Here is a 27,635-nt window from a genome sequence, read left to right as displayed (position 1 = left end):
TCACATAAAAGAATGAGAATGAGAGAAAAATGATTTTAAATGAACAAACAAACTATTAACCTGAGACTTGGACCGATTCTCCGGGTGTTGCTGAAAATCCCCATCAAATACACTATCATGGACTGTGCTGACACAAACAAACACAGTTTAACCAGAGAACAACAGAGCATCTCCCCAGTCGTCCCCTTTGAGATCAGATTGCTCAACTGTTTGGGCAAACCCTAAATCCCCCCACAGACTCATATACACACACGCTGATATAGGCTCTGAGGGCTCTCTTGTATCTGCTGTGTGGGTGTTCCTGGTCACACTGACTCACGAGGCGACAGTCACCCAGGGCTGATGATGACTGCTGACGTGTGTGTTTTTGTGTGTGAGGGTGTGTGTCTGCGGGAAGACTCACAGGCGATCCCAGACAGAGGTAGAGTCTCAATTCAAGTGCTGAACTTTGGTCACAACTGTCGGCCAGATTTCAAAAATACAGAGGAGGAAAATTTCTAGTGAACCTTAGTCTATTGTCAGGTTACAAAGCTGCCATGACCAACGCTTTAGTCCATATAAAATCTGATAAACCTTCTCCGTGAGAATTCCTTTGAATGTTATTGGACCCCCGAGGACGAAGGCTTCATGTTCGCTAATGTAGCACCACAATCACCCTGCAATTTTATGTCATACAGAGAAAAAATGGCCAATATTTGATTGCCATAAAAGCTACTGAGCGCATTCACTTTCATGCTCACCCTCGGTGATACTCAAATGTCATCTTTGCAGACAGGACTATGTAAAATCTAATCAGCAGATTGCCGTGAAATTTCCTGAGCACACTCTTATTCCTGAGGGCGTTAAATCCTTTCTATTTCAATGACAGGATGGCCTCTCCTCAACCCACCAAACTGAACTACAGATATATTATTTATTTAGTTGCCAAAAACAAAGCATAATACTGATGACTTCACATGGGTATTGAACATGTTAATCTTGTTATATATCGATTCAGACAATACAGACTGACAGGCTGGCAAGCGCTTAAGGATCTATGACGTCACTGTGGGACTTAAGGGAGTGTTCACCAAATGCAATTAATCTGTGTAACTCCATCATTAAAGATATTTATTTAATGGTTATTCTACTCAACTGACACTGACGCTGCCTACAGTGTTTTCAGCCACACATTTATATCTCACAGTTCACTCATTTCAAAAACATTTATGCCAGCTGCTGAAGCTCTGTGGCAGTGTGACTCCACTCTATCTGCTGCCCATGTAGATTTGCGTGTCCCAAACAATTTCAGTGATGTTTAGTGGTGCTTCAGTCTGCTGAACGGATCTCTGCCAAACATGAGTCCAAACACTGTTGTTGTTGCTTAACACTGGTGTCTTTGGCATCAAATGGCTGCATGCTGCATTAGGAGCTTGGGTGCCATGGGAGACAGAAAGCCTTTTCTTTTTAGAACTAAATAGTAACATGTGGAATAAAATACTGTATATAAAACCAGACCAACTATTACAACACACAGTGTAATGGCCAGATCTGCAGAGGTGGAATTACAAAACATGAAGTTACAGTTTGCCTGGCCACAGACAGAGTGTTTTTGTGGAGCGTATGTGCTGCGACTGAAGGCTTTGTGCTTCACTGATCAGGTTGACATCTGATTCTACACTGAAGTGTTTTAGCTGCTTTAACTAAAGTCGCATTATTGATCAAGACGATGGATGGCAGTCGTGCACAATGTGGACAGTCTTTTTTTCTAAATGCATATAATGTTGTGTGACAGAGCACAATGAACTGTCAGACAGGCCCGGCTCATCTCAGTGTAATCACAGTTGCTTCCACTACATCAGCGTATTTGTCAGCACATTTCCACAACGATGATTACTCATTTACGATCGGCCCGTGCCCTGGATGGGACCCGAGCCCTGGTTGGCAGTGAAACTGAAGGCGGGCTCACACCCCACGGTGAAGTCATACTGCTCATATTGTTTTTCAATCATGTTCACATGCACACACGTGCACGAGCAAGCATCTGTGCACACTGCTTTGCGTATTTTTAAGTTATTAGAAAAACAGACATACAAACCCACAGATCTAAACAAGTGGTCAAAACTCAACCATATCAGAAAGAGCCCCTTAAAATTTCTTCTTCTTCTTTCTCTTAACCAGCTGAATATTTTTCAAGTGGGGAATTCAACACAATAAAAAAATGTTGCACAGCAGGAAATGTAGACTTATCTATTGGCAGTCCTCAGAGCGGATGAAAGCTCCATCAGGGAGCAGTGATGTCTGCGTCTGTTACACAGCTGGTGAACAGTCAGCTGTGTTTTTCTCCCACCACTGCCCAATGGCTATGGCCTGCACATCACATCTCATGCATATATTCTGAGTTCTGTTCATTTTGGATAGGAAGTCTTTGCGGGTGATTTTGAGGGGGATGTTGTGTTGTCGCTGTGCTTGACAAAATGGGAAGTCACTACACACAGCTCCCTGTGAAACCATGACTGTCATTTCTCTTTGTGCATGAATTAAATAAATGTGATATAATGTTAATTTGTTAGCTTCAGAAGTGCTGGGAAGCTTTAGCTGACGGAAGAGATATTTCCACCTGTCTCCAGTCTTTATGCTAAGCTGCCTGTCCATTGGCTCTGGCTTCACATTTAGCATACACAAGTGAGAGATATATCCATCTTCTTATCTAACTGTTGGCATGATTGGGAATGAGTGTTTTTTCGTTAAAGGGGCTATTTATAATTTTTGCACGATTTACAAATAGCTTTAAATCTGTATGTAAAAGCTTGTGTCAGCTTAGTGTCACAGTAACGTGATGGCACAGTGGGGGTCTAAAAATGAAGATATTCCTGAGGCCTCTGATAATGAGGGTTTTTGTCCCATTCATGAATCAGATCATTTAAAAGCAGAACCAAGGCAATAAAATGACAAAGAGAGAGGTTAGGAAAGACCAGGGAATCTCGATTACCTCAGCTTCCTTGATCCTTCTGCTATCAACAAGCAAGTAGTTTTTTGGCCACAATTTCAACAGCCAGAAAACCTCATAAACATGCACTCCCCTGGAAAATGTTGGCATGCAGCTGCTGTGATTGTGATTAGTGATAACTGTGCTGACTAATTTGGGTTTGGTAGGTGTCAGTCTATGAGAACTGACAGCAGACTGTGCGTAAGATGAAACAATATAAACATGAAATATATCAGTCCACACTATGAAATAGAAATGATTTTTGAAAAAAAAAAAAAAGCCACTATTTTTCTGACGTCTGTATTTTCATTGATTGATTGTTTATTTGAGTGTCATGCATGGGTTTTATTATAGTATGGCTTTGAAGGACCTCATTCGGAAGTTCTTCTACACCCACAGCTTATCTGTCATCTATAAGTGACTGTAAAAACGTCAAATAACAGAAAGATTATTCTTTTTGTGTCACGAATGTAAGGGTTTGAGGGGTAAGTAGGACCCAAATGCAGCCAACACATGGGAGACGGTGCACGCAGGTTTATTTAACAAAGGGGAGCACAAAGACTATATAGACACAGGAGGCAAGGTGATTGCACACAGGTGAAACACATTAGGGCGGGGCAGACAATCACTACACAGAAACGAGACCAAAACAAGAAGCAAAACACAGACACACAAGGAAACCAATACAAAATAAAACAGGAAGTGCAAAAAGTCCAAAATAAAACTAACAAAAAGTGTCTGCCATGGCAAAACATGACATTTTGTTTGTGTTATTTTTAATAATAGGCTCTGAAAATTTTACAGGCAATGTAATTTTGATGTATTTTTTAACCTGCTTTATACAAGTGTTGGGTTGCTATCAACCTGAGGTCTGTGAGAGAGTTTGAAAATCCACTCATACACTGAAGGGTTTGTTTTTCAAAATTTGGATGTTGATATTTTCTAAAATACAAACAGCCAATATACTGTTCATCACTAAGGATCATTTAATGACTCATAATTACATCATTTGTTGATCTAAGCTGGACCAGCGTCACAGTGTCATGATGCATGTGCAGAAAGGTGACCATTATAACCCTAATTTTGAAGGTCACAGTTATCTCATTTTACTCTAACATAAGCAGAGGCTTTCAGTGCCTATCCCACACCAAAGGGCAGTTTAATCATATCCTGTATCCTGGAGAAATAGGCTGTATGCTGGTGTTGATATGTTGTGAAAAAACGCTGTTCCATGAGGCATGTCTGCTGTATCTCAGTGAGCACTGGTCAGACTGATTAGACTGGACGGTCTCTCTGTCTCCTCTAGTGGAACGGAAGCGATTACAAGGGGCCACACTTGGGGCTGGGAAGAAACTGGGGATAAGAAGCCCAGACAGACCAGCGATCGCAAACACCCACCTCAAATCAGATCAGGTGTTGGTCCATACACAAAATTCTGGATCAGTTTCTGTCTCACATTCAGCTGTGGTCTTCTACATGCTCGAAAATACTAATGTTATTCCAGATCATCTAACTTCACTCTTATTTTCTTATATTCAGTCGTCTAGTGAAAAAAAAAAAATTGAATCTCAGTGATAAATTTAAAAACTAATTTGGTGCCAAGGGAATATAGAAGACTAATAGAACAAACTGATCGGAGAAAAAAATCTTCTTTCACACCAAAAAACAAGGAGCTCCACTTGCAAATGTGTGTGTGTGGTTGTAGGTGGGTGAGTGAAGGAAACCATCTTGGCTCCTTCTAAAATTACATTACTGACAGAAATGGAAAGCACGCACACAGATACACACACATAGAGATAGGCAACCATTGTGACTGGGTTCCAACTGGTGATTAGCAAGATGGAAACTCACAAGATACTGGAGTGTCTTCACTTACACACTACCGTCTCGTGAGCTAATTTTCCAGTGGAAACACTTCCTCTGTGTGTCTTTGACCCCTCTCTGGTCCAGATCTGAGGGAAAATTGAAGGTGGACTACTAGATCTGAAATAATGTACAATGCAATGCGTGTGTGTGTGTGTGTGTGTGTGTGAGTGTGAGTGCACATGATTGTAGGCGGAGAGGATTTTGAGGTTGTTAACAGACGGGATCTAACATTTGACAATGCAATCACATCACTTCTATCATATTTTATCAGAGCTGATAGCGATCATTGAAATGTGTTTTGAGTTTTGATTTAACATTGATTTGAATAAACATTAATGTAATAAAAACAAGGCTGACTGGTTGTTCAAACAGTCTAACATGAATAATCTAGGGCCGGGAATCTCTACAGACACACGCACGCATGCACGCACGCACACTTGCACGCACACTTGCACGCATGTATGCATGTGCGCATGTGCGCACACACACACACACACACACACACACACACACACACACACACACACACTCTCTCTCTCTCCTTGTTCCCACTGTTTTATTGAGCATCTGGGCTCAATTTCACACTTCAAAAACATTGGGAACAGCACAGCCAGTGTTAGCCAGCACCGTGTGTGTGCATGCAGAGTGTGCGTTGGGCAGCAGTTGTCCCGTTGGTGGGTGTTGATATTCTCCTGCTTGTTCATGGTGCAGGGACCACCGCCAACGATGCCAGGGACCAGAACTGGCACTCGGACACAGAGCAATCTCCATGTATGGGGCGGCCTTGCATCACATGAATGTGTGTGTGTGTGTGTGTGTGTCAGAGCTGGAGGGTGTGGAGGCGTGGGTTGGCTGCCACATCTTCAACCCACCAACTCTGACCAGCTATACAAATTAACACAGGAACACGCGCAAACGTGCAAAGTGGAGTTTCTGCCTTTATCCTAAAGACGCATTACATGTAACACACATACACACATACACACACACACACCATGTGACTGGCGCCAATCTAATCTTAGCTTTAAGCAGAAATAGAGAGATATTAACATGTTATATGGGCTAAGCAAATATGCAGCCTAAGTCTTAACATATGAGTCTAGCTGTAGGTCACAGGACTATTTACTTTAGGATCGACCTTTGCCTGATTTCCTCTTTGATCAGTGATCCTCATCATTATTTTTAATATTATTTTCACGTCCACATCATCATTATTCAAAGCCTCTCCCTGTTCCTCCTTCATCTTAAGCTGTTGTTCATGTTCATCTCCATCTTCTCAACCACTATCGCCGTGGTTGTTATCCAGACATCATCCTCTTACCCTGTCGACATCAGTTTCATCGCTGTCTTCTTCTTCTTCTCCTTTTAAAGTTTATAGCCCTGGTGCAATCAGCTGTGTGGCTCAGAGGGGAAATCCCCTTAAAATTACCACAGGAACTATTCCAAAACTAATCTCACTTTTAGTCCCAGGGACCCCCTCCCTTCCCTGCACTGTCTCTTTCTGGATCCTTTCTTTCTTCACTGTCTCTCTGTGTCCTTTCACACTGATCAATGTTATCTCTTTTTTTTCTTCTTTATTTGTGTGCCACTCTTGGTCTCTTCTGCCAACATACCTATGTTCTTGTCAACTTGTAATCTGTTCACAAACATGGCTGAAGTTCTGCTGAGCAGCAACATTAAAATTATAATATCAAAAACTCATAGATGTAGTTGACTCCTAAATTACTTAGCTAAACGAATAGTCTAACATTCTGGATAATACACTTATCCATCACTTATTAACATGTTATATGGGCCATTTCTTGTTTAATCTGTACAAAAACCAAAGTGAAAAAATGAAAATTCACTGTTCTACCCTTTGTGCAGAGCAATGACTTCAGTTCTGACTGAGAAATAGTCAAGCTATTTCTTTTAAGTCTTGTTACTGAAATTCTTGTCAGATACAATAATAAACCAGTTTCACAACAAAACAGTACAAAAAACATCCTTAAAAACTTCTAAAACAATTTCTGTTGCATCAATCTACTTCACAGCGCTCCATCTGTATGTTCAGCAAAAATATTAATGCCCAAATATGGTTAAAGATTGAGCTGAGTCTTGACAAAAATCAGCAGTTCTGCTCCCAAAGCGTAGCAATATCTGTCAGGCAGAATGGGTCAAGGCCTCACAATTTTCCTCCAATGCCAGAAAACAACTAAATGTGTCTAAACAGTCAGGTTTTACTCCATCTCCCACTGTGATGGTTTGATTTATAATTACTGTATGTCAATGCGTATAATCACACAGTATAGTTGTTTTCAGGAACATACAGTACCATATTATGTGTAGGCTTAGGATAAACATAATGATTTGACTGACAGTAAAAATTTCTTTATTTACCATTTCCATCCAAACTAGGATGAAACTGGGAAGAAAACTGATGGAAAATCAATAAAAACCAGTGCAAGTGATAGACAAACAATATCTTAATACACAGTTAAGTAATCACACTTCTAGTCCTAAAATATCAGTAATATATTTTGAATAGTTAAGTGGGAAAATTTAGAAAAGCAACTGAGTGAAATGGCTGTCTCTGCTTGTCATCATATACATTCATATACTTTTATTAAGCAACAATCTATACATCACCAGCCAATGAAAGTTACTGGTTTTGAGGTTAATGTGTCAAACTTTAACTGGACTGAGTGAAGAGTAAGAATGTTAACCTTTAAAAACACTTGACCTCATATGAGCTGCAGAGCCTAAAGGCAAAGAAAGGCAGTATTCGAACAGATGGATTTAAGCGCCAGCTGTTGCACGCACCCACACAGACACAAACACACACACACACACACACACACACACACACACATTGATAGACACTACAGCACTGCATGGACGTACACAAAACAAACCCATGCCCACATACCAGCGCTTCCTCTGTCTGAGAGTGAGGTGACATTTTGAGTATGAAAACCATTTTCATCGTTGGAGAAGAGGAAGTAATCACACAGAAAATTGCAGCCATGAAAGTTAAAAGCGGGATCTGTGGAATCAGGCTGTAGTTATAATGGGAGTAGGATGTAGGATGTCAGCTCTGGGCTGAGACATACATTCTCACCGTTTCACCTGAGTAATGTCAACTTAATTCACAAGTCACTGAAGTTAATGATATAATTTTGGGTGTGTGGCCTTTGGGGGAAAGATTCTTCATGGAAAAACACATTTCACTTCTAAGAAAACATTACTCTGCCATCAGTGTAATTTAGAATAATAATAGTAATAGTGATAATGGTAACATCCCTTTTGTCAATGAGCGGTACAGTCCACTAATCTATAATTAGAGTGAGTTCATCATCCTATTCAAGAGATCCACAGTAGTTTCATAATCCACAGTAATTTAAAACACTGTCTGTCTGTATTTATTCCCAAACTTTTTTTAAACCACAACACTTTCATGAAACCGCCACCCACACGGTGGAAAACTAAATTAATAAAATCATTTAACACATCTGACATGTAACACGTGCACCCTTGCTTGCTTGAGGTAAAATATGTGGTGAAATGTTGTGAGTTCAGCATCCTTTACTCGCCAAGAGCTGTCAGCGGTGGAAAACAACGCCAATGTTAACTCTTGTCTCTATCATGTCTTTTCTTCTCCTGAGGTTAGCATGCTAACCAGCTAGTTTTCCAATTTCCCTCTCCGATAGCAACTCACTGTAGCCTCCATTCTGCCCAGAGGGCGTGTTATAACCTCTCAAATGCAACGATGGCTAAAGCTCCTGTCAAGCAACAATCACCACCACCTGGTCCTGGCAAGAAACCACATTCAGCACCGGAGAAAACTCACAAATAGCCCCTTTAAAAGTTGTAAGCCAAGTCACTGTAAAATGTAATAGTTCTTCTTTTGTACCTCTCACTGTTAATTTTTACAGCGAGCTTTATATACGGTGACAAATCTGCAACACCCATTTTGGGAACCATTGATTTAGACTAATGATTAAAACAGTTACAAATAGTCTAAACATTCTTCAGCCAAAACCTGGCTGAATAAAAAACCAAAGCATGCTAATAACCCTGCTCTGATCCATTATGTCATGTTGTTCATGTTGCGTATGGGAACGAGATGGGCTAAGACCATTTGTGGCTTGAAGGGAAACACCAGCAAAGACACCACATGAATGTTGTGTTTCATTTGGTTCTTTATTTATCACAGCTATCAGTTGTCTGGCTCACCTTGTACAGTGTGTGTGTGTTTGTGTGTGTGTGTGTGTGTGTGTGGGTGTGTGTGTGTGTGTGTGTGTGTGTGTGTGTGGGTGTGTGTGTGTGTGTGTGTGTGTGTGTGTGTGGGTGTGTGTGTGTGTGTGTGTGTGTGTGTGTGTGGGTGTGTGTGTGTGTGTGTGTGTGTGTGTGTGTGGCAGACAGAGAGGGAGGTAAACAGACTTGGTGACCAGCCCAATGGAAAAGTGACTGCTCCCTATCTCATGTCTCACAAAATGAGATAGTGTGATGTCTGTGTGTGTGTGTGTGTGTGTGTGTGTGTGTGTGTGTGTGTGTGTGCTCATGTTTTGCTCCCAGGGTGGTTATCAGGTGCAGGAACAGCTGCGGGGACCCTCAGCTGATATACCACTCTGATGCAAAAGGGACAAAAGTGGACCCTGAAGAGTGTTTCATGTGTGAGTGACGTATGTGTGTGTGTGTGTGTGTGTGTGTGTGTGTGTGTGGGTGTGTGTGTGTGGGTGTGTGTGCGTGCGTGCGTGTGTGTGTGTGTGTGTGTGTGTGTGTGTGTGTGTGTGTGTGTGTGGATGTGTGTGCGTGCATGTGTGTGCGTGTGTGTGTGTGTGGGCTGACAGAAGTGACAGGGATTACTGGCTCACAGTAATGACCTCTTGGTAGAGTCACACTGGTTCCAACTGTGCCTGAGCTTCTTCTGCTTCTTGGAAACTTTCAGTGCTTTGGCCATTGGTACACCCTTTACTGTGCCTCAACACAGTTGAACAGTGAGACAGCCAATTGTCAGAATAAATACTCCCTCAAAACGCAATTACAATTCTCCTCCTTTTTTTTGTGTGAGACAATATAATATACTATAATGACACTGCAGCTATTGTCCGTAGGGAAAAAAACATTCATCGTCCAAGATTCAAACCTCTGAGTGGGCGTTTCCCATGGCCATGGCAGACAGACTTCTGGGAAGAGGTTGACAGATGCTGCGAGAAGATGTGCTTTCAGCCTCTGTGGTTCTCTACTAATTAGAGCATGTGATAGCTTTAAGACTTAGCTACAAGATGGTTTTTCTCTTTTTAAGCAAACACAAATGGTGCTGGTTATGTACGATTAGAAATTTAAGCTATGTGAGTGTACCACATTCAGCATAATGAATGTTGAGTTTGTATTCCACTCAGAAAGAGGAAGCTAGTTTGCTAACATTAACACTGATAACCACTAGATGTTACCTCTGCCACGTTCACATCATATCCTTCAGACAGTAATTACGAGCAACTGAGTTCCCGTCAGCCTCCAGGTTGTAATTGCAAGTTTTCTGCCGTCATTCCCCGAATGCAGCTTTAATGTTATTAAAACTAACACATGCTGAGTAATCGGCAGCTCCTGCACAGCTCAGCGATGTGTTCATCCAGTCTAAACAATAATCTAGCTGCCGCTGGCTGAGGAACCAGTTGTGGTGATGGCAACACAGCAGTGGGTAGTCCTGTAACCTCAGAAATCAGACTGGGGTAACACAGGAAGTGCTCCAGTCACAGATGGTAATAAGCTAACAACAATGATCCCAAGCTGGTGAACTGCCTGTGTGGCCTTTGAAGTTATGTAAAAAAACCCCAAACTTTTAGTACCAGCCCACACTAGATATTGCACCAATCAAATTAAGTGTCACTGACATTTTCCACCAATTCATGCCCCCTGGAAAACACTAGTGTAAGAGGCAATTCAATTTCAAGTCATCTTCAAAAACCTTTCTTTGGCAACAAAATGATTGTACTTTGAAATTCTCAAATGAGTTCAGTGCCACCGTGATCATAAGAATTTGTTCAATGTCAGTATGGCAGGAAAACATTTTTAAATTGCTCAAATTGGCTCTGTACGCTAAGCAGGGCTGTGTGAAGCTAAAAGGCTAGACTATATTACATTAAGAAGATCTGAACTTGACTCGTAGTCTGTGAGGTTTTACCCACAATTTATTTCATTGAAATGCTCAGTCACTCACATGAAGTCAGTAAATGGGGGTTTGGCTTTTGCACATCCAGTTCAGAGAAACCAGTTTTCTTTTTGTGAACCAGCGTTGGGAAATGTCTTTTTTGGCATTTTGAATGATCCAGCTCCATTTTTAGCGCTAATCTCCAACCTGGGAGTGAAGAGAGACTCAAACACAGATTTTCACAGAAATAAAAACTTGATCCATTCACCACATTTTCTGACTGGGGAGGTTGTGATTCTCTGAATTTGAATGCATGAACTTTGCACACACACAAACATAAACACACAAATGATGGCCATTATTAATAATGTTTTACGGTAATTATAGTCATATGTTACTTGGGTTTTGACAAAGTGTTTACAGTTCACCACAGATGGCTGGTGGAAAATCTTGCAGCATTTGGTGACAATGGGTAGAAGCCACATGTTCAAAAGTTTCTTTAACTCAAATTAATATGTTCACATGGTTTGTACTTGATCGTGGTCTCCCTTATAAATAGGATGACCATGTAAAATTCATACTTACAAGAAGTGCTATTGTGTATGCACAGGCTGCAGCTTGTAGCTTTTAGGACCTGGGACACTCTCATCACATAAAATTAATATTGTTGAGTGTTTTTGTCACACTCATAATGATCAGCTCAACCCGCAATACAAGGTCTTCCTGTACAAACACTGGATTGATACACATCTCAACCAGAAACATCTGTAACCTGTAAACAAACGTGAAATCCAAACCAGAATTTGAGACAGTTGGCAGCTACACCACAATGAAAAATAATCTGTTGAACTGTTTAATTATCCAATGCAATTACTTTACACAAATATTTACTGTCTCACTTTCTTCTTTCTTTCAAAAACAAGGACACATGGATGGTCATGTCTCCGGTGATGATGGGGTGTTTAGAGCTGAGATTTTTGAAACCTTCCTCTTTGCCGCTGTTAAATATGAACACAGATTGGTCATACTGATGACAGATTCAAACATGTGGTAGAAAGAAATGGATTCAGTTGCTCTAATGCTGTAATTTTTATGCTGAAAATCTGGTTTTCCCAATCAACCATGTTTTGTATTTAAATTTAAAGGGCGTAAGGTCAAAAGGTTTACATGACAACACTGTGAGTCCCTAAATGACCAACTTTGCCTCTCAAAAAGCTCTAGTAATTAACCCTGTGTTTGAGGGAGGTCAGGCTGTATCAGGACATCAGAGGCACGAGGGGTTAATGAGGTTAGTTGTGGCTAATGTATCTTTGTTCTCTCAGCATCTATCCATCACAGTCAGGTTACTGCTGGCTGCCCTGTGACAGGAGACGTGGGTGCTAACAAAATCTGGGCTGAATTCTCTTCCATTTGTTTTAGAGTCATTTGGAGCGACGAGACCAGAAGAAATTTAATCTCAGCTGAGACCATGGGCATAATTGCTCTTGGTCAATTTTATTATTTTATCAGTCACATTTATTGTGGGATCAACGGCAAAATAAAAGGTAAGTGCCATGAATGTCACTAACATAACCACCCCGACCATTACCTGTGGGACTCCAGTGGTGGTGGTGGTGGAGAAAGTTACAGTCACATGTCCTCAGTGTCAGGAGCCTGAAACAGCACGACACAGGTGCAGCTAATTCCACTGATTAGAGGGCTGTGATTAGGGACTGGTTCCTGTGTGGGTAACACAAATGGCAGCTATAGATAAACAAACAAACAAACAAAACTGTTTTTTTCTGCTTATGTGTTTCCATGGTCAAAGGTCAAGCAGTATTCCAGTACCTATACAAATCACACTGCATAAAAAGACAATATTAATGTTTCATCATGACGTCATACATAAAAGTACCCATAATGTTTCAGTAAATATGTGTGGCATTAATAGCGCAGATTAAACCTAACAGAGCCCTCTGGCTCAGCTTTTCTCTTCACCACAATGATCCCATACAATGTCCACATTATTGCTGATGCCACATCGATCCACTAATCAATCTGTCGCTCCATCTTGCCCTCACTAAACACACTGGGAGCTGTGTTGTTGGGGGCAATAGCCCCTAGTAGGGTCTCCTAAGGTAAATTGGCCCCAGAGGAAGGGCCAGACTAAGAGCGATTCACAAAACCCTAATGGATTGGCACAGTCAGAGCTGGAGCACCTTGCCTGGAAAAGGGAAACTGGGACGCCCTCCTGGAGCATGACCTGGGAGGAGAGCTCGCTGGCAAATATCTGGTGGCCGGGCCCCGAAAAATAACTACATGGAGCCACTGCCTCATGGACCCACCATCAGTGGGGATGGACTTTGGGGTAGGGTGTGATGCAGGCTGGGTGGCAGGCGAAGGTGGGAGCTTGGCGTGCTGACTCTCAGCGTCGCAGACTGGTAAATGTAGTTACGTACATGAAAATAGTACTTAAATACAGTAGGTAAATAAATTTACTCAGTTGTCTTTGTCATTTATGCATAATAACATCTAACTTTGGATTTGTGCATGCTAAGTGTGATAGCTGAACCTCCATCCATCATGATGAGCGTGCTGTTTTTTCAAAAGCTTAAAGATTTCTGTCGCATCTGAGAAATTCAGCTGCTATTTTATTTGTGCCTGATTCTCTAATGCCAAGTCTTTTAGAGCTGTGGTTTCCTTTATTCAGTGAGTTTTTTTTTTAAAGACGGTTTGTCACAACTAAAGCATCGAAGCAGATTCTAAAAGAACATATAGATGCACACACACACACACACACACACACACACACACACACACACACACACACACACACACACACACAATGCTGGGAGAGACTCAGCCGTACACACACAGCAGATGCAGAGCTGCAACCACACTAACAGATGTGCTGTATTGTATTATAGAGCAGCGTCACAGTGTGACCCCCACCCCTGTTATTAATTGATGCAGAATGTTTTCAACAGACCAAACCAGTCCTTAAGATGAATATTTTTCTATTGAGTGGTGCAGTTCAGCAAATGAAAAGTAATATAATATCAAATCATCAGAACTGATCAAGACCCAAAACTGTTCTCTGTATGATAAGAGAGGTTGAATAGTTTAATCAGACTTCATCCTGAGATGAGACTAAATATTTTTAATGAAGATTATGGGTTTAGAAGCCCAGCATTAGAGGATAAGTATTTCAAGGAAGCCTTGAGTGGCTGCCCAGTGATATTGAGTAATACCAAGTTTTTCCAGGAATAACACTATTGCTAACAACAAGAGCAATCTGAAATACATATTGTCAAAGCAAGAAGTAGGCACACCCCAAGCTGATTTTTTTTTTTATTAATTATTTTTTAGAACATCTAAAATCTGTTCTTTGTCCCTCTTAGTATCACGGCCACTGAACAAAAACAACAGGGTGTAATCAGCATTATATTGCAAAGCTTCTTATGTAAGACCAAGTACTTTATTGGCCCTGTGGCATTTCAGAGAGGTTGAAAAGGTGGCCAAACTGAACTTAAACTGACCCTTTTCATGAATCAGAAGATGGGGCCACCAGGTTATGCCAGCAGGAGTCTTGAGTGATCAGTATCCACATCTCACCTCCCAGCGGTGGTTTGGCTTTGAGTCAGTGAAACAGAGATTTATGACACTGTGAAAACCTCTTTTACATTTGCTTCATCACTACCTATACTTTTGTGACAGTAACATTTTTGGCTGGACTGGGCACAGGCCAGAGCTGCATCCGCCAACGGTCATGGCTGACTAACTGACTGAGTGATGAAGTTAAAACAGTTGGTCGCCTGAATGTTGGACTTTTCCCTTTAATAATGATTTAGCGTGAACAGTTTCTATTAAGACATCAGTGGGCGATTACACCGAATTTCTTCAAATAGTGACTACAGGCTTTATTTACCTCAACTGCAGAAGGTAACAGGCTTGTATTAGAGGTAGGTCTTTATTTCTAATTCCCTTTGTTTGATAATTGCAACATGTAAGAAATGTAATTTGTTTGCCATAATGGAGGTGAGGATCAGTGAATTGAAAGCACAGCTCAGCTTGAAGCCAGAGCAGCCGGATGACTCCCCATAACAAGAGGTGTATTGCTAAGACCACGATTCATGCCACCATTGTGCCAACAATGTATTGAAAATAACATGGTTATATTATTAGTTTTATTAAATTAAAGTGTGAGAAATGGACATTATGTTTAACGGGCATGCACACTATATAACACCAGGAGTTTATCACTGTCTGGTCCATATGATTTAAGCTCACGGTTAATTCTACTGCTTTGACAAGACATTCAAAGGCCATCTGGGTTAAGAATCAGCTCATAAAAACAAAGTAGCTGATCAGTTACATTGCCCCCTAAACTTACTGCGACACAGAAAATTCTCTCTTTAGTGGAGGATGTTTGATCTCAGAGGACACAACTGGCACATGTGGCTCTTTCTTGGAGGGGATTTCTGTGTCAAGCATGTGGAGGTGACTCAGTAAAGATGATAGACGTGTCATGGTTGAATCAGATCATTCAGCAGGTCATTCAGAGGTCAAAGGGTTAAAGCGGATCTTTTTGTACTTAATGTGCCACATCAAAAGTGCAACAGGTTAACATAATGTGTGAAAGGACGGTTTCTCAACTGGAAAGCCCGGGCTCGCACGCCCCAGTCGTAGCCCCAAGATCAGGAACACAAGGCAAGCAGGTACGCCCTGCAGTCTTCTGGAGGGTGCTTCCTGTGACTTGATTATATTCAAAAATCTGTACAACATGAACATGTCCATCTGGCATGTGCATCAAATTTACTCAAAATGTTTTAGCTGAAGAAAAAGAAGAATTCATAGGGGCTGAGCCCACTGATGAGGCTCGGAAGTCAGTATCATGGCTCGCATCATTGTGCACTTGATGGTCTGTTGTTACTTGTGAAAAGTAAAAAATACAATTTAGCAAGGCCAGTTTGAGTAATAGATTTATGAGACTGAGGGCCTATCACATGCCAGAAAAGCAGTGTATAATACTATGAGTCATGACTTTACAACTCTGAAAAGTAAGGACAGTCATTTTGTTCGTTGCAACAAACACCATGGTAACAGCAGAAATACAGTGTTCTCATTGCAAAGTAATTATCAGGAATTTGCACCTGTGAGTATTACATTGGCCGATGCAGCGCCTTGCTAGATGATTGCATTGTGTTGCAGCAAAAGCTGGACCAGGTTAAAGTCTATGCAGGAACCCTCTGCATTGGCAGACCTGCCTCATCAACACAGTGGCGTCATTCATTCAAATAAAGAGAGGGACGCGTTTATTTACTCGGCATAATTGTCTGTGTGTACACAGCCTTGGTTATATTGTACTACAGAATTTCCCCTGATATATTAACCATAAAACTCTCTTTGGAATCTCACATTCATTTCACAATTGATATGCATTGGATGTAAAAATATGGCGGGGACAACTGTGATAAATCATTCCCCAGATAAAGGTAAGTATAAGCATCATTGTTTTAACATGTGTGTTTAGTCTTTCATTATTATTATTTGTAAATTAGTGGTCTTTCTTCTTGAATGCTGGATGAAGTTTATCTGATGCATACCCCCAGGCACCTCCCCTGTCCCATCCCTCAATCCCTTCCAGAGCATGAATCAAGTAAAACAAGACACTAATACTGCTTTGAAATACAAAACAAAATCATTTACAACTGTGGAAAACAAACAAAGCTGTATGGTTGACATTATAAAAACAGCCAGGCCTGTGTTTCTTCCTCAATTTATTTACCTTAAACATCTGAGCATTTGTCTGCAGTGCTTACATTTTGCAAATGTCCATCATACCTGTGGTAGATGATTAAGCTAAACCTCAGTATAACTGCATGTTACATATAACCAGGAATCTAGGGCATCTCAGGATCAGTTTTGAGATTCAAGAATGTGATTCCCTGAAAATATAGAAAAACATAATTTGGACCCTGCAGACTTTATTACAGTGTGTTTTTACTTTCAGAAATGCAAACCAGAGAAGCCTATAAGCACTATTTATCATTAAAGGCATTAACTCCATGTGTGTTTTTTCCCCTTGAGCCTACTTTCAGATCATGGTATCTCACAAGGAGAGAAGAGAGCCTTTAAGAATCAGAGGAACCACACAACTTGATCCACTGATATCTCTCCTCCACTCAACAAGCCTTCTCTCCTTTTTACCATCCTATTCTATCTCACAGTGAGAGGTAGACATGAGTTTTGCGTAACTGCACATGGTTTCCATTTCCCCTTCCCTCTTCAGCTTCAAACCTCCCATTTTGACTTTGCCCCGTTTCCCATCCTTTCCTCCAGTCCCATTTGTCTTCCCTCTGTCACCTTGTTCCACTTGCATTTTTTCCACCACTCAGCTCTCCTCCACTTTTCCTTCTACCTGCCATACCACCGACTGTTTTCCTGTCATTGCCCTTTTCTCTACAAATTCTCCAAGCTTCATGATTGTTACTGCCTTCCAAAATGACCTGTGTGCGCGTTTTCTGATCTGATGCCGCTTTCAGCAGGATGATGTGTGTTATAAATGCATATGACCATTACAAAAATGATTTGCTCTGCTGTGGTTAATGGTGGGTCATGGTCTTTTATTCTCATGGCCAAAAAAAAAAATCCTCAAATCCCTCAAATGTCATCACTTAAGGCAGTGTCAAAACATATGGGGGGTTGGAGTCTGAAGCAGAATGAAGATCTGGATTTATTGTAAAGGGAATTGAGGCAGAGCAGGTGAAGATGATGGCTGGGAGATGAATGGGAGGTGGGAAGGCCATGAGTAACAGAGAATCTGTTGAAAGCAGGGCTGGAGAGATGAATGAGCAGCAGGCAGACAGACAGGAGGGGTATGATCCTGGAGCTGCAGGAGAGACAGTATAAGGTTAGTTAAAATGCAAAAACATGTGGAAGCAAAAACTGGAGCTAAAAACACTAGGAGGCCATAATGTAGTAACACACAGGTAGACTGAACGATCTGGTGACAAGTCACTGGAAAACCGGGGTTTATGTACTGCAGAGCTGATGAGATTATGAGGGTCAGGTGCACTGGCTGATGTGATTGGAAGGAGGAGTGGAGTAGAGCAGGTGGGGAGCAGAGAGGATCGCTTCACCCAGAAATAGACAACCGAACACAAAAACAAAAGAGAGAGATAACAAGGGAAAGACAAGGGGAAAGGAGAAGGAAAAGGGGAAAAACCCGGAGCCTTGGTCAGGACCATGTACCAGACTCTACAGCCTGCTCGTCGTCTCCGCTTGAGGCTAAATTAGCCTCTAAGAATGCGACACACCTGAATGTCCGACCGAAAAGTTGGAGGTTGAGTTGCATTGCCAGTAATGTAGGAGTTGAAAAGGAAGAAGAATGCGTGGAATGAAAAAGACAATGTCTTTGCTTTCATCCTGTAAACTGTTTATAGGAATGCATTGCTAAATCAGTGGCGATATTTTAGGAGATTTGCAACTGTTTCCAACTCTATAGGCTAAATAATGTCACACTACTCCCACCTTTACTTTCATTATTCACATTGCCACAAGACGCAAAACACCAGTGTTGTCATTTTTCTGCTAATGACAATCAGCTTTTTCTCTCTTCCTGAATTTTCCTTAAATCCCTCTATAAACTCCATCAAATACCCCATCCATTTTCTTTTTTAAAAAGATATTTTGGGGGGTGTTTTTTACTTTTTCATTGAGAGAGGTATGACATGCAACAAAGGTCCCCTACTTGAATCAATAAATTTATATATGGTATGTGTCATACCCACTGTAGGACAAGAGGATTTCCCATATCTCAACTTTTTTCATCCCTATACCTCCACCACATCATCAACATCAATCATTCTATTGCCCAATACTTAATTTCTCCTGCTAAAGTTCCTTACCTCCATCTTTCTTTCTTTGCATCCCCATCTCTGCCCTCGGGCCTCTCCTGATCCACTGCTTCCAATTTTCTTCTCTGACCCCTTCCACTTTAATTCTTCTATCCATGTCTTTCTCTTCCTATGTTGACTCTTACCGGCCCTCCAGTCCCCTTCATCCCTCCTTGCCTACCTTTCATTCCACCCTTAATGGTATATGTAAGCCAGGCCTGACAGTGTGTGGTAACACAGAAGGCAGCGGAGGCCCCCACATACACACCAACCCGTCAATCTCGCTAACTCAATACAGACAGCACCTCAGATCGGCAGAGCGATACGACAGGAAAAACTAGGTCATATTTGTGAGCGTAGCAAAGTTATTATGGAACCAATATACACTAATATTGTTTTCCTTCAGGCAGGCCGAGCTAGATCTGCATGGAGAAACGTGATCTGACAGTTTGATATGAAGAAGGAGAAAATGAGAGGAGCCGAGTCCCCAACGTGAAATGGATATTCCTCGCCCCACAAAGCTGAGCTTGTCTGTGTAGGTTATGTAACACAGGGTCACCTGTGGTCCACTGGCTCTAAGTGAACAACAGGTAGTGTTAAAGTGTGTTGCATCAGAAGTAACGGTGGTGTCAGTGAGCTATAGTAAACTGTTGTTTATCTGGTTCTGGTTGATGCGTCCACGCTTAAGACAAGCTCAGACTACAGGAGTTTGGGGCCAGTTTAAATCCTATTCACCACTCCTGACAGTCGGAGGAGAAACCTGTTCCTTGACGTCGGTCAGTAGATTAATGTTAGGGATTCACAGATCCAGTCTTAAACCTCTTGAACTACCCATAAGGGCTGTCCCAATAATGTCAAATTTGTCTGATATTTAGTTAAAATCAAGATGATTACGATTATGATTACATCAGTCCCAGAGCAGCTGACTGTGTTGCCATGCAACAGTTAACATTAGCCAAGGCTAATGTTAGCTAGCATACTACTATTGACGTATTAAAACTGTTAAAAATGTCACGCCCAGTTCTCAGAAGAATAGACAGCTCGTGTAACATTCTGTTTTTGTTTTTTCTCAATGCAAAGTTTTACTAAACGCTACAAGTTGTTGCACCAAGGTCTCCATTTTGTTTACATCTACTTCCCTATGAGAGATCACGTGAGATTGTTACAATCTATTTAAAAAAAAGATAATTTAGTTTTTACCATTTAACTTAAGATTTGTTTGTTGATGTATTTTGAAAATCCTGTCCAACTAAAACTGGGCCTTAAAGGAATATTGACTATGATATAACTGCAGTTATTTTACATAATTTTTTTTTTTTGTTAAGTTAAAAAAGTTCAAAAATAATTTTCAGACATATTTGTGGAAACTGTGCCTACGCTTCAGGCGTCTGAGTGGTCATTTTCCCATGGCAGCAGTTTGACATTTGTGAGCTGGCATTGCAGTGTCAACTTCTGTGGTGAGCAAATGACCAAAGCACGTAATAGCCCTTTATCTCCCATGGACATTGATTTAAAATGTTTTTTAAAATCCTTTTTTCAACAAGCCCACATAGCGCTTGTTATGCATCCTTTAAATTTTCAACTTTAGGAGGACTCATTCTGCTGTCCACTTTGTATCCTACTTGGAAAGTGGAAGGTAGCAAACCAGGCAAACTAGTGTCCACTTGGAAAGTTGAAGCTGTTAAGCAGTTAGATTAGCTTGCTACTTATTCCCACAAGACATTACTTTTACATTCATGTTATTTCAACACCTGCTTAGACATGGGCCGATCCTGCACACTCAATACTGTGTTCATCCCACATCATAGAAAGGAAGGGGTCCAGTTAGCTTCTGTTTCCAAAGTGTGGTAAAGACAAATCCCAGCAACAGCTCTGTGCCTTGTAGTCCAAATCACAACACAAGGTAACTAACGGTTAAATGATAAAAAACAATCTGACTTTCCTTTCCCATTGATATTTTGTCTTCCCTCTGGCTAAGATCATGCTTTAGTTTCACCATCACCATGGGATTCATTACAAGGCTGCTTTCTCAAAATACCGCTGCACTGCTGTGTCTATCTTTTTTAGTGCTCCACATCTACTGTACACTGAGCACTGACCTCTTTCAATCACATAATTTCATTTGGTCTCCTTCTCCATCACTCTTCACTCCATCTCAAATGAAGTCTTACAACTCTCTCCACTTTCTTCATCCAAGCTCAATGCTATGATGGAGGTCGAACCAGACAGTTTGACTTTGATTTAGTAAATGTGGTCTACGTTACTTAGATGTTGAGGATAATTGATTTGACCATGACGAGGTGGAAGGTAATTTGCCTCAAATGTCATCATGCTGATTCAGGTTACAGTTGTGTGGGAGCAGGACTGGTGGTTATTTCTGTCTGTCTTAAAAAGCTGATCCATTCATCAGATAACCAGTTTACTCCCACTCTCTTTTTTTGGCTCGCTCCTCCTTTCTGTTTCGATCTCTTCTTCGAGAGTTGGAGCATTAATACTTACAGAATATGTCTATGCTGTATAAAATAACATGTTTACTGTATATAAAATGTTATCCCTTCACACCAAACTGTGTGAAGGGAAAGTTTTTCTGTGAAAAGAACAATAATACCATAATATATTATATGTAGTCTATACAGCAAACTTGTATTAACTAGTACAAAAAAAATCTTGGTTTGGTTGGTTTGAATCAGTGCTAACAAGGATGAAAAGAAACCTGTGTTAGTAGTTTCTCTGACAGCAAACTGTTTCATTCTGTCCTTTAGTGTCTGTCTGCACATCTCCCACATTTTGTTTCCATCAAGTGTGAAATCTGCCCGGAGCATGAAACTGTGTCAGACAGAGCAATCCGTCAAACTGCCCTTAAGCGTCGGTAACCACCTTACAACGACTACTTAAAGCTTAAACAAACAAGCCGAGCAATAATATGTATCCAGTGTCCAATAAAGTGAGCCAACTAAATCAAGTCTGAAGATTGTGGTCAGGCGGGGGGTCTGGAGTAATAAGTGTTGTAAGGGAGAAGGCGAGGAGAAGCCTCAGAAGAGGTCAAAGGATTAGGTCGTCTCACGGTGGAGTCGGGGCCTGACTGTGCAGAGCTCTTGTCTCGACACAGGGATTTACAGTTAATTTACAGTTGATTTATTATTTTACACCATTTTCTGCTGCTGACTGATTTGGCTTGTGAAGGGAAAATGTTGACAGTTCTTTGTTTTTGTAGCACCAAACACTACATTTATCATTTATTACCACTGATACTTGTGACCTCAGTAATACCTGTTGCCCTGCCTTACACACATTTGTTTTTATGTGATTTATTTTCATGTCTTATTCAGGTTGGCTAGTTTTTACATGATGTCATGTGTTTATTTTCTTTTAAAATTTAGGTTGCCATGGTGATTTTGCAGTTGTATTCATATTTATAATGCCTGATTGTACCATCCTTCTCTCCGATCTTTTCTAATACAATTTTTTTCCCTCCAGTTTTCAGTCCATTTTGTTTTAATAATCAAAATATCTGAATGAAAAAAAAGAAAAGAATAAATACAATAAAAATTGTCCTTTAGAGCTTTCTGGTTGCTCTAAGTTGGGCTGGACAATACTTGTAAATATTTGTATTTGATATCATAAATATTTGTTTTAGTAGGGTGACCCATAGATGAGTTTGTATTTAAGAATAGAAATCACATGGAACCAGCTGATCACAATATCTTTATCAAAGGCCTACATATTAAACATGATGCAAAAATATCAACAGAACCCTTAGAAACGCAACCTTTTGAATTTTATACAGAATTGTTATCCTGTGTCATACACTTCTCAGCACTCCATGGTAAATCGTAGATGGTGCCACAAATCATCTCTCCACCCTTTTGTAGATCACTGTGTCATGACGCACAGTACAGTAATGATGGCAATGCAGTAATGCTGTACATGGGACCTGTTGTAGAAACGACATCAACATGATGTCCAAAAGACCAAATTACAGTAACCACAACTCTAGCAGCGGTCCAGCTGCGGCTCTGAGTTGTAGACTTCTGTTAAATCTCACACAACTTTCTAATCCTCAATCCAGACTGTTATTTTGGGCTGGTTGCCAGGCAGAGTGAACCAGTAAGGGCTGTTTTCCCACAAGAGGTGGGTGGGATATTAATCTGAGCTTTTCCTGTGGTCTGAACAGTTCTGAACATCTGACAAATGTGATATGTGGATCATTTAATCATTACTTTTAAAACTATCACACCATCAACAAAACTATTTAAAACTGATTAAAAGAAGTTATCAGTGAGTGTTGTTTCTTTTTTCTCTTTGTTCAGACTTTTCTGGAGTGATTAATGAGCCGGTTCAGTCTCCTCCTCAGCAGAGATGGCAGGGATTGCTGCTCAGATACTGATCATAAATCATGGATGCACACAGAGGTTTTGGTCATAGCACTTTCCAAAGGGAAGTCTGTAAAACTACGTTCAGTGGGACTCTAAAAACCCCAAAGGCCAACAGGACACAGACAGCGACCTCTCAGGAGAGTCCTTGTGTTTGTGTGTGTGGTTGTCACCTCTGGTCAACATCACGTCTTCTTTCTCAGTCACTCGTTTCTCACAAGTATTTATCTTCTCAAATCTCTTCTCTTAACCCTATTTTAGCAGCCCAGCCCAGAGCCAGGCCAAACCAGGCCAGGCCAAATCAAACAGTTTAGACCTTTTTTATCTCCTGCTACTTTCCTTATCGTCACAGCGGACTGCTCGCTCACAGAACTCGCTCACAGCTGGCTCTGCTGGTGAAACTGTTTTTCACAAGCCACCTCTGGCCTATGATTGCATCTGTTGTTTTATCATAATTTTGTTTTGGTTTTTCTAGCAGCTGTATGCTGTTCTCAGTAAGTGATCTGGAACTGGGTCAAATCTCAATTTTGTTCCTGTAAAGGTCGAAGAAATATATTGTTGTATCATGATAAGCAAACTGTCTGAGGAAATCGGAGCGGAGAAATGGACGACCATCAACGTTGCCTTCCATGAGGCTTTTAAATGAAAAAAATCGACAAGAATAGAGGTGATACTGACAAGTTATAAAGCACTATTGAAAACTAGTCCTGTGTTGTGAGGGAGGGGTTCCAGATGTCAGCTTTGATATTTTCCTGGCAGGGAAAAACAGACCCACCCTGCCTGTCTTTAACTCCGCCATGACCTCTCTAAACCACTTTCTGTTGTCTGCTGCCTAACCTACATCTGCCAGTCTATTGGAAGGCAGCTACAGCAAGAGGTCACCATGGAACATCCACCTACTACTACCTTCTCCTTCAGCACAAACACAAACACAAACACATACACACACTCACACCTTCCCCAATGCACATCACTCAAGAGTCGTGCATTAGTACTTTCAGCAAGATCCAAGATCCTGGCTTGAAAGAGTGAACCTGGGTCATGGTTTTTGTTGGATAATCCTCCTTGTTAATTTAAAATTCCACAAAAAAAGGAATGAGAAGGAAGGATACATGGTAAATTCATTGACGACCTGGTTGTCTCGCAGGGTGTGGCGCTACCACTTCCACAACCTGGACTAAATGTGTGTCTGTGTGCGTGTGTGTGCGTGTGTGTGCGTGTGTGTGCGTGTGTNGGGTCATGGTTTTTGTTGGATAATCCTCCTTGTTAATTTAAAATTCCACAAAAAAAGGAATGAGAAGGAAGGATACATGGTAAATTCATTGACGACCTGGTTGTCTCGCAGGGTGTGGCGCTACCACTTCCACAACCTGGACTAAATGTGTGTCTGTGTGCGTGTGTGTGCGTGTGTGTGCGTGTGTGTGTGTGTGTGTGTGTGTGTGTGTGTGTGTGTGTGTGTGTGTGCATGTAGCTGTCTGGCGAACATATGTAGAGGTCTGGCAGTAAGATACTCACCAGGGTGTTCCTCATAGGATAACTGTGAGAAAAATCTAAGAAGCTTGAGTCAGGTCGGGATCCACATGCTCTGATGGTTTCCACTGTTATCCAGGGTTTGATTTACATGGGAACTTGCTCAAGGACACTTCAGCAGGGCGGACACTCAGACCTGTTGAAGAACAAGCCTTGGACCTTATGATAAGTTGCATAAGAGCTTCTTATAACTGATCCGCATGATTTGAATGACTTTTAGCTGGTGGCTAGACATGATAGAGTCTCAAGGATTCAGTTATTTCCGTGTAACATATTCAATGTTTTTGTTTTGTCTTGTTTTGCACCTGTTCTATCCTGCTGCAGATGAAACCTTGATATTGTACTGTAGTGTACTAACTTCTCTCCTGTACTATCACAAAGCATCTCACTTGTCAACCATTACAAGGCTCCGGGCTTGACACTTCTGTGTGCTTGTATTAATCACATAATCACATTATGGGCATATGAATTTGTGTACAATATCATTGTTGGGGCTAACCTCCTATTTAAGGACAAAACACAGGTCCCCATATAGTTTAACTCTGATGGAATAGTTTTACATTTTGGGAAATACACTTATTCACTTTCTTGTTGTGAATTAAATGAGAGGATCACTCTCATGTCTAAGCACTAAATATGAAGCTACAGCGAAGCATTGGTTAGCGTAGCCTAGCACAAAGATTAAGAACATGCATAAGCATCCCTAAAGCTGTAAGAGCCATCGCACATTCCGAACCCACTGGCCGACTTCCCAAACTCAGTGTCTACCCTACGCGATCTCTCGCCCGCCTGCACACACAAATGGATAAAATAATTTTAATCATAAGCTCCTCACACTTTCCAAATGGTACTGGTCAAATGCATCAAATTCTTTGGGAGTTTATAATTCTCAGAAAAAATGTATTCATCTGTTTTAAAGCTGCTTCTTTCCCAATATGTGTGTGCGAAAACTGATTGATGGAAATATGATGGACCCATTTGATGAAGTGAAAGTTTTAAGTAACCTGGGTCTGCCACTATACGAAAATTGTTGACACCCAGATTCCTTCCTAAGTCTTTGAAAAAAACACCAAAATTGTTGTTTTTTATACATTTGTTTTAGGACATTTTCTTCATTATTTGATGAATTAAAAGTGTAGAATTGCAAAGCAGTAGAATTTGTAGTGATGACAAGCACATAGTCCGAACCAACATCAGTGACAAACTGAAATGTTTCCCAACATTCATTTTATCAAAAAATAAAATCTAACCACTGTTGCTCTGTCCAGAGTTATAATGTATTTGCGTACCATTGTCTAAATAAGTCTAATCTCTACTATGATCCCCTCCCTAATCAAGTATCGCTAAGAGACGGCTTTGCATAAGTATCTGCACTTACGATCTGTTGTATGAAGCCCCAAAGCTCCATCAAGCAAAAGGTAGAAGGCTTAAAGAGAGGAAACCACATCGTTACTAACCAGACTATGTCTCTCATATTGAGTTCAGTAAAGAAGACACGCATCATTATCAATACAGACAAACCCTGTTTAGATGAGATAAGGTGGATTGTACCAGTGTGGCACATTGAGTTTACTTCAGCAATAGTATATGAACTATTACTCACCATCCGATGATGCGTAACACATACTGCAAATCCAATCCATTTTTTGGATGCACAAACACATATTACTTCAGCAGGATTATGCAAGTATAAAAGAATTTGTCTTTCTCCAGAATAACTCGCTCCCACACTCATCTTAATTCCATCAAATTGCACACTTGGGGGTACATTTTAGGGTACAGTCCTGCAATAACTAATACGTATATAATTTAAATGTATATTTTGTTTACTTTTTAATGTAAATATTGATAACATGGTTAAAAAAAGTAATCAGTCATCTCAACCTCAGTAATACTATATATAACTTATAATATATATATAAGACAGGATGATCACGATTTTAGAACATGTGTATCTCTCAATCAAATCTATGTAATTCAATCTCATATATATAATATATATATATAATAATATATAATATATATATATATATATATTATATATTATAACACATAATAGTATAAATATGTGTGTGTGTGTGGAATGGAAAAATATATGGATTGAAAATTTGCATAATTAAATTATAGAACTCATAGAATCTTACATCATAATACACTTCAAAGGCACCTCTTAGATACACTTCATAAGACTCTTAGTATAGTTGTCCTTAGTAGTTCAGAGAACATAGTTGTTCGAGGACACACAGCAAACAGACAGCTTTCTGTTGAGTTTCAGTACGTTTTAGCAGCTTTAGATTAAGATAAGCAAAACTTTTTTTTTCTTGCAAGTGGAAAACAGTGTTCAGAATAGAAAACTGAACTGTTAGTTGTTAACAGCTTGAATTTCAAGTTAAACAACAAAGACAACTGTTTATCCAGCAAGAAGCATGTAAGTATTTATTTTATCTACAACTAGTTTTATTATAACTATAATTATAAATATCTCACTACTCTCAATACTCACTCCTAAGAAAATGTTTCTTCCATGCCATGTATGTGTTGTTTACCATTATGTTAAGATTCAAAGTTATTCTTGCTTTTAATGCTTCACTCACTCTATAACACCTGGTGTGATGTTGAAGCTTTAAAATTTGCTCTCACTCAGTTGCTTCTAAACTCTGCATTCAAATTTCATCTACATTACAGTGTGTTATAAACATTTAGATGTTTTAATTCTTTATACTGCTCATAAATGTTTAATGTAATCAGGAATACTTGTCATACAGTGTATACCAAATTCTAACATCTTTCATCCCTGTTTTAGATCACAAAATCTTTTGTCTCTACTCAAAGACCTTTAATTTAAGATCCTGCCTGAACACAAATAACTAACATCATTATTATCTGAC

The sequence above is a fragment of the Seriola dumerili genome, unplaced genomic scaffold (genome assembly GCF_002260705.1).
Source record: "Seriola dumerili isolate Sdu_G_001 unplaced genomic scaffold, Sdu_1.0 BDQW01000191.1, whole genome shotgun sequence".
Lineage (NCBI taxonomy): Eukaryota > Metazoa > Chordata > Actinopteri > Carangiformes > Carangidae > Seriola > Seriola dumerili.
The sequence above is the reverse complement of the archived record's forward strand: the minus strand, read 5'-3'. Positions refer to the sequence as shown.